The sequence below is a fragment of the Protopterus annectens genome, chromosome 4.part0 (genome assembly GCF_019279795.1).
Source record: "Protopterus annectens isolate FY-2018-M chromosome 4.part0, PAN1.0, whole genome shotgun sequence".
NCBI lineage: Eukaryota > Metazoa > Chordata > Ceratodontiformes > Protopteridae > Protopterus > Protopterus annectens.
This window is the reverse complement of record NC_056733.1, coordinates 250,946,250-250,962,927: the sequence shown is the minus strand read 5'-3', so window position 1 is coordinate 250,962,927 and position 16,678 is coordinate 250,946,250. Positions and strand designations below refer to the sequence as shown.

General features: G+C 39.7%; 1 protein-coding gene across 1 annotated transcript in view; it reads right to left on the bottom strand.

The window, feature by feature from the left end:
* LOC122799287 (rab5 GDP/GTP exchange factor-like) overlaps positions 1 to 16,447 on the bottom strand; it is a 627,463-nt gene extending 611,016 nt beyond the window's left edge. The window contains exon 1 of the mRNA XM_044068245.1: positions 16,131 to 16,447. The gene's annotated coding sequence lies outside the window, so the exon portion shown is untranslated. The remainder of the gene's footprint in view (positions 1 to 16,130) is intronic.
* Between the last annotated feature and the right edge of the window lie 231 nt (positions 16,448 to 16,678).

The following is a 16,678-nucleotide window of genomic DNA, read 5'->3' as shown; positions in this document are numbered from 1 at the left end:
CACACACTTCAGTTTGCTCATAATAGCTCAGTTTTGTCAAACGGTGTTTCTTTCGGCTTTTCCCGGTTAGGGGTCACTACAGCGGAACTCCGGTCCGCTAATTATTGGCAATAGATTTTTACATACAGACTTGCCAGGCCTGACACACAACCTTCAACGAAGGTACGACCATTCACTCATGTCTCTACACAGAAGACGCTTTAGCTGAGAATCGAACAGGTTAACGTCTTACTGTGAGGCGACAACGCTACCGCATATACCTCATAATCCTAAAATTCTTTCTTCACAGGACACAAGTCAGTACAACTCCTCCATAGCTTGTATGTTCTCCCTGTGCAATACTCTGCAGTTCACAAAAGTATCTTAGTTTCCCCTTTCTGCCAGATCCTAAACTGTTACTAAACTGCACATGGCTTAACTCCCACATGACAATCCTAGAATCGTTTGCAAACTAAATTTTGTTTGCCTTTACATACCTCTGCAAAACAGTTACCTCCATGCATTGCAGTTTACACTGAAAATGTAGTGACCCAGGGAAGCAAAATGACCCATTATAGCACTTACATTACCTTGTGGTTAGTTTCACCTCCAGTACTGCAGTATCATTCAAGCATCTTTGGATATTTATAGGCTGGATTAGTACTTAACGGACAGCTGCTAGTAATTGTTGGCACAGTATAGTGGCTACATGTACTGAAGCAAGCACCTAGGGTAACTTTTTTGGTCCTAGACTTACATAAACTCCTTAGTACTCAGTTTACTTGGACTGTTTACTGACATTGTCTGTAACCTGCCAAAGGTCTGTTACTCAGTGGCAAGACCATAGTTGAACTGAGTTCCTTGATGGTGCCTGGACAAACCTCTTCTCTGCCTTTGCAGTCCTAGCACACTTGCATGCAACACATGCCTTTTGCTGATTAATATGCTGAAACTTCTGTTTAACTCAAGATTAGTTGATTAAGAAGGTCACAATTAAGCACTAGAAATGGAGGTTAGAGAAAAGCTTTACTTCTAAAATTAAATTTTGCAAAGCCTATGTGGATTTCAGCAATTCCTTTAACTTTATCTTGTACAGGCGACTGACAGGAATAGTGGTTAATAGGGAGTTTGCATAGCTGAATAGCGGAACACAGAAGGTTGCGAGGCAGATGATGTCAGGAAAAAGGAAAGTAATGACTGGAGTACCTTGAGAGGGCAGTCCTAGGTCCAGTATACTTCAGTAGGTTTGTCTTAAACACGTCTGAGCAAACACCGGAGTATGACAAACCTCTCTGAAGCAGCAGTCGAGGATGGGAAAAGCTTTCTAAAGGCTGTCCAAATGGGCAGAAAGATTGCAGATGATATTCAGTGAAGACAAATGCATCTGGGTCACATCTCCCCTGGTGTGAAAACATCACCTATGAGGAGTGAACTAATGGCAAAAAGAGCAGGAAAGGAATTTAAGGGATGCTGACCAAACCTGGGTTAGACCACCAGGATTTGGATGAGAGGGCAGTGATGGCAGCAAACAGAAAAGTGGGGTATATATTTGGGGGAACAGACTCCAGAAGCAATGAAGTAATGCTTCTGCTCTACCAAGCTTTGGCAAGACTACATCTTGATTAATTTGTGCATTTCTGGGAGGCCACAAAGGAAAGAGGCATCACGCTACAGAAAAGTAGCCCAGATGAAAGCTGCTAGAAAAGCCAGTGGGACAAGGGAAAGGATATGACCAGAGATTAAAAGGTGTTATAGATCTTCTCATTAAGTATCAGAGGAGACAGATCACAACAGGAAGATGTTAAGGGCTAAGCCTGATCAAAGAAGGAATAAAACTAAGGGGGAAAGAAAAGACAGAAGTAGAAACCACAGGGACTATATTCCCTGGATCTCTGAAAACCATTCCAGACAACAGAATGGGCTACTAGAATGACTGCCGTGGAGAAAATCCACAAGTATGTAAAATGACAATGGACATGCACAGAAAAGATGAAGGTGGAGATACAGCTGGAAGGGAGATATAATGCTAAATGCATTTAAACAGCAGATTACAAATAGGCTTAATACCGCTTTCTGCCACCAATTAAATGTAATGCCATCCTCCGACCTCTTCTATAATGACTCTTTTTTAATATAACTAATCTTTTTTGTTAAATCATGTCTTTCTCCTCTTACTCTGGCCAGCTCATCCACCTTCACAATAACTACTTCCACCTATAGCGCCCTTACCAATACTACTTGTATAGTCTACTTATACAGGTGGAGTCCTGCTCTGTTCCCCAAATGCTGCTTCCCAATCCATGTCTTCTCTCTTTCTCCTGCACTTGAAATACTTTTCATCTGGCCTCTTAGTTAACTTTGTACAACTCTCTTTTGCCTAACATTAACAAACTAGAAAATGATTTAGATCTACTATAATATAATATATATCACACACACACACACACACACACACACACACACACACACACACACACACACACACACACACACACAAATTGTGGAGCTGTGTTCATTCTGTTCTGTTTCAGGGCAGCAATACTCGCACCCAAGACTTGGTCCTTTCATTATATGCACATTACTTAAATCTACTTAACATTCACAAGTTCTCTAATCCTACTATTAGGTTTGCAGAATGGACTGGGGATAGGATAACACCTGACCCACACACAGAGTACCTCTCACCAGGTCCTACTGTGCAGTCTGATAAATTTACTAGTTTTAATGCGGTCTCTGTTAGCAAGTAACCTTCATGTTGGCTGCAGCAGCATAATCTTGATGTTACTGCCATGCCAGGAACATGGTGCAAATCTCATCGGATGCTCTCAAACTACTAGCAGTTAAACATTTTACGCTTGCATGGGGTCATGGTTATGTTAAAAGCCTATTCTGCCTTTGTATTTATGCTAAAAAAAAGTTTAAGGCAGGGGTGTACATACTTTGTGGCAAGAGGACTACATACGACTCATGATGAGGTTTGGCAGTATCTGAAATGTTATCTAAAGGGTATCTGTTTTTAAATCCTTTCTCCAAAGTACTGCACTACTACTGCATAGCCAATAAGGCACTACTACTGCATAGCCAATAAGCAATGGAGAACACAGAGGTTTGAATCATGTGATCTTTTTGCAGGGAGTCTATATTAATTAGTCAAAGGAGGTTACAGAATACAGTATTCTTGGCAGAACTGTGCAAATCCAGTTGAAAGTACTGGTACCCAACAAAAATTACTGCAAACATAATAAAAATATATGGAAAGGAGATCCCTAAAAGCCAATAATGCAGAAGTCAACCTGCTCAGACAGCTAGTGCATCATACTTGTTAGCCAGAAGATTTTATTTTTCACATATGTTTCTAAAACTCCACCAGCAGTTGAGGTTAGCAATGGAATGTACCACAACACTTCTTCAGATATGTCATACTGATGTACATATAAAACAGAAGGACTATTCTGATGTCATGAATTTCTCCTCTTTTCAAATTTATTTTCTGTCTGCTCAACTCATCATCTACACAACTCCAACAATCTTGCACCTGCATGAACTTAAGTGCCAGCCCCCCTCCCCTTCCTAAATCCATGTACCCCTTCCAGTTTCACTGTTCTGCATTCATTACTGGTCCCACCCTTTCATTTCATTTGGTTATTTTCACTTTTACCTACCCAGCCACTGACATATTATCCAGTCCCGTCTCAGTCACCCTTCATTGCTACCATTCATCCCAGAAATCCAAGATTCCAGTATTTTAATCGCCTTTGCCTCAAAAACGTTCTCCCACACTGCTACCACTTTACTCCACACTCTGATTAGCTCTCTACCTTTGCTCTATCTCTGCAGGTTGTTTGTCTTTCGGCTTTTCCCTGTTAGGGGTCACCACAGCAGAACTCCGGACCGCTAATGATTGGCATAAGATTTTCACAAATGCAGAGGTGCCAGCTCGACGTCCAACCTTCAACAAAGGCACACCTATTTACGCATGTCTTTCGAACGCCCAACAAACCGCAGGGAGGATATGCAGACTCCACACAGAAGGCACTCCCCGCACTCCAGCCGAGAATCGAATGGGAGAACCTCTTGCTGCGAGGCAACAATGCTACCGCTGCACCAGTACTCTACTTTTTTCTCTCCATATTTCTAGTAGTTGCTCCTTTTTTTTCCCAATGTTATGTTTTAGAGAAGTAACATACCACCTATACAGAAGCTGCAAGTGGTTGCCATTTACCACTAACCCTGCATCCAATCTATTTTGCTTCAGTGTCAATAAACCCAGCTATTTTTGCAGCCTTACATATTATTTCTTTTCATTCTGCTCTGTTATAAAATGTGCAGCAAGTATATTTCTGCTACACATGTGCAGAAATAAGTATGTATGACTATACAAAAATTCAGAAGACCGTGGTGTGTGAATGTTTCACATTAAGAAACTTATGTTAAATCTTGAAAAGCTACAACGACATGGGATCAGAAGCGCTTCAGGAATCTCAAATGATGGCACTCTGGCAGCCTTCACATTCTTCAATAGGAACTACCACGGCCGCCCTGCTCAGGCACAAATCTTGGTCAGAATAAATATCAAGTTCCACCCCTACTTCCTCAAGGAAGGTTCTAAAATGCCTCAGATTTAGATTCTGCAGTCTTATGTAGTTTCAGTGATCTTTTCCATGATCTTTTCATTTCAAGGGCTTAACAATCATCAAATGAACCTATGTGCTCAAAGCACCTATCTGGTCACTAAACTCTCAAAAACATTACTCTCATTCGGTGGGGGGGGGGGGTTCCATAAAACTTGTGGTATCACAGTTTCTTTTTCTTCAATACCTATGTCAATCATTTTCTCAACAGACCTAACTGGTTGTGCTGCCCTTCATTGAACACCCAGCAGCTTTTCCACTGCAAGAAAATATTTTCAAGTCATCAACTAAATATGGCTTTAGCAGTGTCACAAACATCAGTGCCTTCGTGGACTGTCAAGCTAAAAACTTGACAGGATTCAGACTTTTGCAGAGACTATCTTTGACATTTGATGACAGTTCCTCCCTCTACTTGTTTTCCAGTGGTCTGATATGAAAGGCTACATTTCTGTCAAAACCCCATCTGGAAATGCCCCCCCCCTTCACTTAGGCTGGCTGTTTGGTGATGGAAGCGCTAATTGCTGGCTGCTAACACTGTTTCTGGGCTTTTATTCCATCAGTCAACAGCTGTCCAAGATGACCATCAAATTTAGCTTCCTGTGTTGGAATGGTATGAAGCTTTATGTTATACTCTTTATGCACGGCTATAGTTTGGCTAAATATAAATTGGTGCTCACGTTCAACACTGGAATATTCTTCAGACCATCAACATCTGAAAGCACAACTTTCAGTCTTGATTTTTTTTTTTTTTTAAATTTTCTTGGAATCGCACCCAGTGGAAATACTACCAAAAAACCCAGTGGAAATACCAAAAAAAAAAAAAAAAAAAAAAAGACATGCAAAATAAGAAGCGATACTTGCGTATTATCGCAACCACACATTCTCACAACCATGTTTGTCTACTACTCAGTTCATAACTTTGACCCTGCCATTACTTTCTTCGCCTTTTTGACTTCTCTTAAAGCCTTTCAGTTACCCAAGTACTGTAGTGCGATCTCAGAGTTGATTATATACACACACACACACACACACACACACATATATATATATATATATATATATATATATATATATATATATATATATATATATATATATATATATACACATACATATATACATACACACACACACATACATATATGACACAGACAAAATAATTAAGTGGCGGAAATGTACAAGGTGCAGCACTCTGCAAAAAATTACTTTGTGATGGCTTTTAATACACACTGGTTTGTTCATGGTCTGTAGCAGTGATGATTTTTTATTCTGCAATTTATTTTAATCATCATCAGAATTCTCAGTGGTTGGTACAATTGTCTGATTATTTGACTGAATGAATTTCCAGCAAAGGAAGTATTGCGTCATATTCTACAAATATGTCTACATTCCTGTGAAGAAACTGGCCCGAGGCTTTTGCTGACAATTTGCCTGGAACTATGCATGGACTAAACACTTCTCAGAAAAATGTTAATGAAGAAAATACCAATAAGAATGATTTTAATTTTGTTATGACAGACATACCAGCTCCCACTGTAAAAGTAGACGGTTTTCTGTGTTGTATGTCGTAATATACAGCCCTGAAACAACCAGGGAGCATAGTGAAGGTAAAGATCGGTGCTAATGTGAGGCGGACAGCAGAATTTAAAAATATGATATTAAAACACATTTTCTCATTCAGGTAACTCAAAGGCTTTAAGAGAAGTTAAAAAAGACGAATACAATGTGGCCAGGGTGAAATTAATGAATTGAGTAGTAGATAACGTGGTTGCGATAATACTAAGTACCTAAAAAGCTGTGCAACATTCTTTGTAAACTATGGAAGCAAACCAACAAGTGTTACAAGTTGCACAAAAAAATGATACTTTGGGCTCCAAGTATTAGCCCAGCTGTATTGTGAGGTGGCCTGGTGTATAAAGCCTTGGCCTTATAGCTCTTGGGTCCAGTCACTGATGTTTGCTGTACAGTGGCAGTTACACCAATGCAGTGTACTCAGCATGCTTTGGTAGCTCCCTGGATACAGCACCCACCCTACAGCTGCAGGATACAATCCCAAACTGAAGTCATTTAGCAGTAGAGACAAGCCAAGACTTACTTTCCCCAGGTGACCAGACTATCCAGTGAATAGTGATTCACTTATGAATTCAAGGTAACATGTCAGTGTTAGTGACACAGAATTGGGATTACTTGTAAAATTACTATTTTGCACTTGGCACTATGCTTCCTGGACAAGTTTGTGCATCGTAGCTCCAGGGTTAACTGCAGGACTCGTTCACTAACAGTACACCAGTTATAGTCCTATGGTGTGTGGCTAAATGGATAGAGGACCCACCTCACAGCTCCAGGGTTCAGATGTGAATTCCCCCAGTACACACACACAAAATGTGGACATGAAAGGATGCAAGGCTGAAGACTTCCAAGTTGTAGGTATGGCCTCAGGCATTGTACATCTTATTCAGCACTATACAGGATTTTCAAAATAAGTGATGTATGCAATCCAATAAACAACGAGTTAGGGACTCCTGTGCAGAAAGGAAAGGCTGAAGCAGTGCAATCCAATAAATAACGAGTTAGGGACTCCTGTGCAGAAAGGAAAGGCTGAAGCAATGCAATCCAATAAATAACGAGTTAGGGACTCCTGTGCAGAAAGGAAAGGCTGAAGCAGTGCAATCCAATAAATAACGAGTTAGGGACTCCTGTGCAGAAAGGAAAGGCTGAAGCAATGCAATCCGATAAATAACGAGTTAGGGACTCCTGTGCAGAAAGGAAAGGCTGAAGCAGTGCAATCCAATAAATAACGAGTTAGGGACTCCTGTGCAGAAAGGAAAGGCTGAAGCAGCAGCAGACAGAAAGTAAACTGAAAAAATTAGAGTCTATGTATTTTCACAGATTGGGAGGAGGGACTGACAAAATTGGTCTGGGACTGGATTGTGGTCCTGTCGTCCATCACTGGACAACTGTGGTTTTGAAGAATTTAACCCTTAAATGAACTGGTTTATCAGCTGACCATACATCTCAGTGTTTGTTACTTTCCTCTTTCACTTTCGTCTTCCACGATGGCAAACCATTCATTGCCTCTCAAAGTAGTTGCAATAAAACTCTGTTTTTTTAATACTTGGCTTTCTTTGCTGACTTTCAGTCAATACAGCTGGTGTTTACTTCCTAGACCTAACTGCTACATAAGCAGTCTTTAATAGATACTCTACTCGCTAACCAACCTAAAAGAATCTAATAAAGCCCTTCTAGGCAGCATCTGCAGCTACTGCTACGTAACTTCTATCAGCACTTTTACTAGTAAAAGTAAGCACCTTACATCTTTTCTACCTTATTATCATACACTTGAGTTTTTTTTTTTTTTTTTTTTTTACTTGACATAGACTAGGAAAGTAGGAAAAGAAAGAAAAATATTCTATCTTCTCCTCAAAACAATATTTTCATACTTGTTTTGCTGGCTTCTTGCACACTCAGAAGTTCTACACATGAAAGCTGAACTCGGGCAACTTTTTGAACTGCATAACTATACCTGAAATCAGTATTAATTCTCTAGTGATGCTACATTACTTGCAAGTTCTTCATACCATTTCATTACTGTTAGTAACTTTGAAAAAAACAGATTGTAACACTATGTATTACAATAAAATGAAAGTAACACTATGTATTACAATAAAATGAAAACAAGGCTTGTGTGCATTCTGTTCATTGCACATATAATTAACATTTGATGCAGTTCCCTTCTGTTTCAGTCTCTTGTCTCAGAGAAATTTCTATAGTACTTTGCATTCACTTTCCAAATGTCTCTCAAACTGTGCGTTTCGGACAAAATTAGGTCGTGCCCTCACAAAAAGTTTCACCTGGTGTCTTCCTAAAGCTGAGTTCAAGGTGCCCCCCCTATTCCCCATTTCTAAATTCTATCTATACTGATCTTATTGTTGTTGGCTTGCCATTATGTGCTGGTGACACAGTTATCATCCAAAGTACCACCCCCCCCCCCATCCTACACTGTCAAGAAACATCTGGGCTCATCAGATCATAGGAGGTTACTAGGCTAACGGTCCAGCCTAGCCAAGTTCAACAAGTGTTCCCAAGGGTGTCTGGTTCAAGCAGACACAAAAATCAGCACCTATTGCTCCTGTCCAAGATGGACACAGGTGGAACCCCCAAATGAATTTCCAGTTACCCATCCAATCATCCAAATTACGGTTAAATGGGGCCAACAAGGGACTTACTTTGACATGAATAGGAAGCTTGGTCCAAAGGAGGGGCTACCTCTGAGACAAATATGTCTCTCGAGCAAGTTCTGCTGATGTTACATACCAGGTTAAGGTCCTTTGATGGAGTGACCCGTGTGCCATTTGATTTGTGAATATGCAGCATTTCCATTAAAGGTGGGTCAGAGATTGCTCTATATGCAAAGGCACAGGCTGCCTTTGAGCAGTCTGTATGACACAGAGTAAAGTGCAATGATTTCAGTTATCCGCATAAGACAGATCTTGAAGACCCTGGATTTTCTTTGTAAGGAATCTTTGCGGTCTCTCCAATTGCTGCAGGTGTTTGGAAAGGAACATACCAAAGGGATGACAGCCTTCCCACTGAAATGCTCCTTTTTAAAATTCATTTAAAAATAAAACAATGTTATTTGTGATCCCAGGTAGACTCTCTCCTGTGAATTCTGAGCAATTCAAGAAAGCTTGGCAATCTGTTGGCAGCACTACTGCCAAATGACATTCTGTCGAGACAATGTCAAGTAATACTATTTTAATCATTCAGAGTAAATATGCCAAGTCAGAGGTCACTCAGTGTTGAGGGATACGATGAATTGCCATGCTTCAGTCATTGGGCTAACTACTAGGTATGGGGGTCTTGTCGCTGAAAACACAGCTCCTTTTTGATAATACTGTATTCTTGATAATTCAATCTATGATGTTTTGGCACTGGAAATTAGTACTGTAAATAAGCTACCATGTGTCCTTAGTTATTTTGTGCCAAAAACAGATCCCCTACCGAAACTGTAACCAGATTCTGGTACTTGGGCAGCTGGCTTGATTTCTAACTCAAATTTTAATATCGCGTTCAGAACACAGAAGCAAAAATCAATGAAACTCTGCTATGACTACAGAATCTCAATATTACTAACCTGCAACACTAGGTTAGTTACAGGTGAAGTTATACTAATTAATGAACACAGGGTTACCTGGTGTAGTTGTGACAAAAACTACAATATCCTTCAAACTCGTTAGACTCTGTAGCTTGATTTCTTCTTCCTCCCACTTTGAGAATTATTATACCACCATATGACATGCCAGCTCGGTAAGAGGCAAAAGCAGGGCTGACATTTCTCTTCACTTATCGCCTAGCTGTTAAACCTTCCATACTACTCTACCACTACCCCTCTAGTAAGGTCAGTGACACTTGCTTATACTCCACAGCCTAACATTACCCCTCCACTAAGGCCAGGGGCACTTGCTTAAACTCCACAGGTTACATCCTATAATGCCTTAAATTTGATTCGGGCTCAAGTCATGTGGAAGCAGAACTTTTGTTTCACTTACTACCTGCACTTAGAATATTCTATCACCTGATCTTCAGTAGATGCACTGTTGAAAGGATCTTCAGTAGATGCACTGTTGAAAGGGCTTTCCATTATTAATCAAATTTCTTTCTTGTTTTTGAGGAAAGGCAAAGAGAAGAGATTCTCATATTACATCCAAAAGTAAATGTCTTTAAATTATTCTTAATACAGGAGCCAGCGGGAAGAAACTTCAACTTGGAAGTTCATAGCTCCTCTGTTATTGCTGTCAGATACTTGGAACACATAATGAAGAAAATACTAGCAGCTGACTGGTACAGGACCATCTTAAATTTTTCAGCAGACTCACACATTCAGAAAAGTTGCTTTACTGCAAGAAACATATCAGAAGCTATTTGTTCACATAGGTACCGTCTCGCAATATTAGCTGAATGTGCATATTTTCTGTGTATACTTTAAATAGAATGTCTTACAACACAAGTCAACAGGATTCAAGTCATCGCCAGTTACAACTTTAAGCTCTAACCAAGCCTCGTTCCTTCTGTAATCAAGGTCTAGTCAAGCCAGATATGATTTAAGTAATCAATTTTTCTCAACCAAAGCAGTTAATGTACGGCTTGAAATGTACCACTGCTGTGCAATATGACACAGAGTAACTTGTGATTGCTCTTATCTTGGTCCATAGTCAAGAAGGACTCCTTGCTTACCTCCAAGTGAAAATTTTCTTGATTTGTTCATCTATAATGAAAACACTGTTTTACTGGCTTAATTCAATGAACACAGGTTCTGTTTAATTAACCCATCTACTAGAGTGTACAACATTTGCATCAGTACATTACGTTAGTCAGTGGTAACAGAGGTCAACATCAACACTATCATCATCATCATCATCATCAGTCAGCATCACACCACTTGGAAAGACAGAAAAATGGAAAATTCTCATCTATCTCTTCAACACCACTTTTCAAAAAGCAACTTAGGCTTAACACCCACTGGCTATGCCCATGTATTAAACCAGACTAACAAGCCCTACCACCTTTGCTCACTGAATGTTCAAAGAGTAGAACCTGTAAACTACTTTAACTCTTTGCTTACTCTGTCTTGTGAATTACCTTAGAGAATAATTGCTTAACGAGCTTTCTAATGTATTAACATGTCTCTACCTTTAACATTCTTGTTTTCCCTTAGTAAGCAAGACCAGTAAACTACATAAAGTCGGTTGTAACTTTGATTTTTCTTTAGGAACCCTCTTCACAGTATGAACTTGCTTAGCTAGCTCTCAATTACATTAACATGTTTTCTTCCTTATAAATATTTGTTTTTTCTTGTTTCTTCATTTTAAAATATGTTACTTATATTATCATTAAGCTTCTATATAATTAACTGCATTCTAGTCTTAAATTGTATTGTACTAGTCGTTGCTACTTCCTGTTTAGTGTTTTATCTGTTTAGTGGAGCTTATCTCCCCATGCCTCTACTGAAAATGGACCTACATCCAGTTAGACTAGCCTGGTCAACAAATGTAAAATAAAATAATAAATAAAATAAAATTCCACCATTTGCAAAACATCAAGCAAACTCAAAATCAACATCAAGCCAACAATGGAATGTTACCAAAACTACATACAAAACTCAACCACTGACAAGACATTTTGTCCATTTACTGCATTTCTACTTAAGCACAAAGTGAGACAATTCTTATAGGCACAACTTTTTCATGATTCAGAAGAACTTTCACCAACACAGAAGCTATTGGCTAACTTTTTCAGTTGTTGGTTCTAGTTATTGCCTCTTAATATCTAAATTAATTTTCCACATGCAGCATTTCAGTTGTCTGCACTAAATTAGCTGTACATTAAGAACCCAATTTGTTGAAATGTTACAGCACACATTCAGCAGTTGCAAAGTTAGAGCAGGGCTAGATTTGTAAAGCAAAATAAGTTTTGTGCATTGGGACCCTGCTTTTTTTTTTTTTTTATGGTCAAGATTCATGGCCACTTCCTTTCCCTTATGGCAAAGTACAAAGGGCTATAAAGAAATACAAAACATCAAAGAAGAAATAAATCAATGTGGTTTAGTAGGACAGTAATGTCGTTATATTAGTAAAGGAAAGGAAAGAATGCATAAAAAAAGCTAAAGAAAATGAGGAAAATAGTGTGGGAAGAAATATGAAGAAACAATGGGCATTGAGGTAGAAAAAATATATTATGGTAAATATGGCAAATGGTTCCAAAGAAGAAATGCATAAGACAGAAAGGTAGCTTTAATCAAGTAACGGATGTTAAAATACGAGATTGAAGACAACAACACACTAAAGTCTCTGACACAGTTGCAATTATTAATGCACTTTCATTTCAGACAGCACTACTAAGCAGAAAGGAATAAAGCCATGCTAAGAAAGAAATTACAGAGTTGGGGGTGACCCAATTATAGACATATTTATAAATAAAGATAATGTAGTAAAGGAGCTTTTGATTCATAAAGCGCAAGCTTGATCATCCGGGATCATAAGAAACAAGTTGTGTGTGCTAACAGGTCCCAAGTCAAAAATATTTAACAGATCTTTTGGCACGGGTATAGTTGCAGATGAATGGAAAGTGGCTAGAGCAATATTACTTCATAAAGAGTATTGAAGAACTGGTCTAGGTAATTACATCTGGCAAGCCTCACTTCAATAAGTCAGAAAGTTATACAGAAGACGCAAAGTGGATACACAATTAACTTTCTTAGCGTACATCACCTTAGAGGGCCAGGTAAACACTGGCATCAGTGCTGATGGCACTCGAGCCATTTTGTTTGGTACTCCACATCCATGGGAGACCAGCAGAGGAAGTATCTTGATCAGTGATTTTAAAGCCTTACTCTCTTCTTTTTTTACTTTTCTGACTAGATTTATTCCAAACTGAGCAGACTGATTAACTGTACTTAATGAACAGTAAACGTATTCAAACTATAGACAGTTTTTTGCCTAGGGGATAAATTCTAGCAGAATTTTGTAGCTTGCATGCCTTTTCAGTTCAGCCACATTCGGATTTATGTTGCAACTGTTGTAATTTCAAGGACAGTAACTTTGATCTTCAGAATTCAGAAACTGTTTAAGTGAATGTGGATAAACACAGGCTAAGTTTGAGGTTGCAGTACCTCAAAGGAGAGCAGAGGTATACATGCATAGCCTTCTACCTTGGTGCAGTGGGGTGCCAGTGGATAAGGTTACTTGGATTTTGGTAAAACTTTTTATTCTGTTCCTCACATGAGACTAAAAGGTAAGCTGAAAAGACTAGGAATTGGAAAAAAACATAATTAAAATGGATGCAATAAGATCAGTGACAGAAAACAAGGAGTGGTAGTTGGTGGGACCCTGGCTAAAAGACCAGGTGTGATTAATGGAGTCGCTCACTTGATTCTGTAATGAGGACAGTATTTCAGTAGATTTGCCTCAGTTATCACTAGATGTATTTGAGCAAGAATTAAAGTGAGCAGAGGCACAATGGAGTTTCTGTACTTTTTCCTGTGGTATATGAAACAGAATTCTTAAAAAAAAAAATCAACTTGTTATCAGATTCTGAATTTACTGTCTTAAAATTAGAGATTTCCAACAAAAAATTAGCACATATTTACGCTACTGCCTCATAAATATTTTAGCATCTCTAAGTAGCAACTATATTTAGAGTTAGTAATCACTTGGGATGAGGCTCTTCATTTTACATTTTTCAAATTTACACTTCTTGATCCACCTCTGAGTCCTTTCTTATTTGCAGTGGTGATGGACAGGTTGACAGATGAGATCAGACAGGAGGCCCCGTGGACTATGATGTTTGCAGATGACATTGTGATCTGTAGTGAGAGTAGGAATCAGGTTGAGGAGACTCTGGAGAGGTGGAGATATGCTCTAGAGAGCAGAGGAATGAGGGTCAGCAGGGCTAAGACAGAATATATGTGTGTAAATGAGAGGGAGGGTAAAGGAATGGTGAGGATGCAGGGAGTAGAGTTGGTAAAGGTGGACGAGTTTAAGTACTTGGGATCAACAGTTCAGAGTAATGGTGAATGTGGAAGAGAGGTGAAGAAGAGAGTACAGGCAGGGTGGAATGGGTGGAGAAGAGTGTCAGGAGTGATTTGTGACAGACGGTTATCCGTAAGAGTGAAAGGGAAGGTCTACAAGAGTGTAGTGAGACCAGCTATGTTATATGGGTTGGAGACAGTGGCATTGAAAAAAGGCAGGAGTCAGAGCTGGATGTGGCAGAGTTAAAGATGTTAAGATTTGCAATCGGTGTGACTAGGATGGATAGGATTAGGAATCGGTATCGGTATATTAGAGGGTCAGCTCATGTTGGACAGTTTGGAGACAAAGCAAGAGAGACGAGATTGCGTTGGTTTGGACATGTGCTGAGGAGGGATGATGGGTATATTGGGAAAAAGATGCTAAGGATGGAGCTGCCAGGTAAGAGGAATAGAGGAAGGCCTAAGATAAGGTTTATGGACGTGGTGAGAGAGGACATGCAGGCGGTTGGTGTGACAGAGCAAGATGCAGAGGATAGGAAGAAATGGAAAGAGATGATCCGCTGTGGCGACCCCTAACGGGAAAAGCCGAAAGAGAATGATGACACTTCTTGATCCACCTATTTCTTGGTTACCACTTGCAACACTGCTATTCAGAAGATTCATTAGTCTGCAGCTAATACTAACATAGGTGCAACAAGAGATTGCAAAAGGATATAAAGAGACTGTTAGACTGTGCAGAGAAAGGGCAGTTAAAGGTTAATGTACAGACATGCAATGTACTACACCTGTACTTTATTAACTCCAAAGTAATGGTGTTATCTTGAAGAAAAAAGATTTGACAGAAATATTTTGGAACAACAATGACTTGCAAAATGTAACCATAAAACACAAGCAGAGAAAGGTACTTCAGGATGTGTGTGTATGGGGGGGGGGGGTTTAACAGGATTAAATAATATTACCATTATACAGATCTCCAGTTCTTAGACTGCAGTTGAAGTACCGTGTATGCTTTTGCTGTCTTTACATAAGAGAAATTGAACTAGTGGAGACCGTTCAAAGGAAACATAAGACAAGTGAATTAAACTTTTTTTACTAAAGAAAATATGGGGTAAAGGGGGCATCATATGGGACTACTGATTAATGTTAATCTTAAAAAAAAAAAGGAACAAGATGCAGAAAGATGAGGAAGTGATATTCAGAATGAGGGTATAAACTTCACCCCTAACATAAGGAAATACATTTTTAAAGAACAAGCAGTAGTATACGAAACAGAACACCAGGGCAGAAAGGAAGTCCTCAGATGGGACATCCAGGTAGTGGGTTGGGAGAAGGGACATTGGGCTATGGGTAACTACACAAGGAGCAGAATATCACAGTCACAAATATATTTCTGTCCTCAAATCTATCAAGAGTGTTAATCTGCCAACAGATGTTTATTTGAAAACATATTCACTGGTTGAAGGTATCCCCTTTAACAACTGTCTGATGCGGTTCTAGGCTGCTGATCTAATAAAGAGGATTTGTCAGTTCAAACATAGCACTAAGCAGGAGAAAGCAGTTACCAAACTCTAGTCTAGTGTTAGATTTGATGATGAAACATTACATCTGGAAATCCAGATACGTGATGCTTCCAAGACTTTAAATGCAACTACTGTTTCGGCCATCAAAAATTACAGTATCCATCTGTCCTGGTGTCAGTAACACACATGCACGCCACAAAAAGGACACTTATTGACGAGCTCAGGTTCATCTTTGCACTTTGAACCTCCTCCGGTTGGACTGTGACCCCGGCTCAAGCTTTGCAAATTTACTATTAAGCTCCGACAGTAGTTTTCATCCATGCCTCGAAACAGCATCAGTACATAACTGCATCGTCAGCCAACCAATTAGCTCCAGAGAATACAAGGCCAACTGCGCTGACACTTTCAGACTGCAGTACCACAACAGCAGATGAAACCAAACAAAAACAACAGGAGAAGAGTACACAGCCTTACCTTGTAATCACCATTCCTTCACTTCTAGTCAGCTACTGGTCTCCAACCCGGAAAGGAAAGTAGAGGAGGGGCGGATACAGGGCGGGGAGGCCTGGGCGGGGCAATGGAAGTATAGAGCAATGAGGTCATCCGGGTACCAATCTTTCATCGAGTGTACGCAGTTATCAGCTGAGAAGTATTAGAGGGCGGAAGCAGCACATGGGCCGTGGTTTCACTTTAAAAGTGACAGTCACCTAGAGCTAAGGTTTACATCGCCGGGTGACTAGTGCTGCCTCTGTAGGTCTTGGCGTCTTGCACATCATACACTCACACGTATGACCAATTTAGAATGTCCAGTCCATCTACTGCAAATCGATTATAGCCATGGGGCGTGACTTGAATGAAGCAGGAACGCCTCTGGGCTGAAATGATTTGACAGTGTGGGTCACCATGGCAACATGCAGTAAAAAGTTTTGAATGGTTGCAGGCAGTCCTAGTTAAGTTGTGTCTCTTGCGCAATTAAACAGTGGCTGTCACATTTCTTGTGTAATGCTTCTCACAGAAAGCGG